Raw genomic sequence first — 1,466 nt, forward strand, 5'->3', positions numbered from 1 at the left:
CTTCATGACAATGCTCGACCACATGTTGCGAAAGCGATTCAGGACCATATCTTTGCATTAGGCTGGGAACTTCTTCCGCACGCGGCGTATAGCCCAGACATGGCGCCTTCCGATTACTACCTATTCCGGTAGTAACTATTCCGGTCGCTGCAGCATCATTTGGCTGATACACATTTCGTGAGATTAGAAGAAATACGAAAATGCATTGATGACTTTATCGCTTCGAAGCCGGTGAGTTTCTATCGTCAAGGAATTCGCAAGCTACCCGAAATATGGCAAAAGGTCGTTGATGCAAACGGAGAATATTTCACTGATTAATATTTTTTCGTTTGTTTTTAAATAAAGATTGAATTTTACAAAAAAAAGCTCAGAACTTTTTTGTACACCTAATACATATACTTTTAAATCAGTATAACAGAGGAAAAAAGTAATTGTTATACAAAAATTATATGATTTAGACGGTAATACAGAGACGACTTTAAGATCCCCTTAATAAAGTGCGCTGTGAGCTTTATTTTTTATTTCTTTATTAACAATTATTTTTTATATAATTTAAATTTTGAACAAAATTTAATAAAATATACAATCATGAAATATAAAATTTAATTATTAATTCATACATTCACATTATTTTACGTAAAATTACATAAAAAGTTTAAAATACATAAAGCTCGACTAAATGCAGATTGTTCAGTTTTTAGATGCAGTTGCTATTAGACTTTAAATAAACATGAAAATTTTCTCAATAAAATATCTACTTTTAATTTGAAGTTTAAATCAAAATTTTTTTTAATGTGTATGTTCTTCATGTACATAAGGCTCGTACGTTTTGACTCGAGTTAAAGTCTTTTTCAGATCAATAAGTATTTACATATTAATAATTGAAAACTTCTCTTCCTTCAATATATGTATGTACAACCACTAAAGATTTATAGATTCAAAGTGTTGTAAATCCATAAATTATGAATTTGATTGAATTCTACAGTGTGCATGCGCGCGCGTGTGTGTGTGTGAATTGGGATCTCCTGAACTATTTAAGTATCAAATTAGTATTAAAAAAAATCAAATTAGTATAAAAATACAAACTTTATTGTATATATGAAGAATATACATTAAAAAATAATTGCAAGATTATTACGCTTTAATTACTGCGTTTACACTCTCATTTGCCTGAAGATTTGCGAGAAATTTATTGAATTTTTTTAATTCTGAAAAATAAGTAGACGAGTTACGAATCAAATGGAAAGCAGTATAGGCCGCTCTGAGCATATGTACCTCTTCATTGCATGCATATCCTCTTCATCTATCTTTCAGTTCAGAGATGTCGCGTCTTTTATCTGGCATCTCTGTAACAGTTCGCTGTCAATTCATCACAATGTTGTACATAGAAATTGCAAAATGAACGATGTTTGTTCAATTACTCAAATGTAGAAAAAAATTTAATGATATCAATAAAGGGAGCAGGA

The sequence above is a fragment of the Mycetomoellerius zeteki genome, unplaced genomic scaffold (assembly GCF_001594055.1).
Source record: "Mycetomoellerius zeteki isolate Tzet28-1 unplaced genomic scaffold, Tzet1.0 scaffold223, whole genome shotgun sequence".
Lineage (NCBI taxonomy): Eukaryota > Metazoa > Arthropoda > Insecta > Hymenoptera > Formicidae > Mycetomoellerius > Mycetomoellerius zeteki.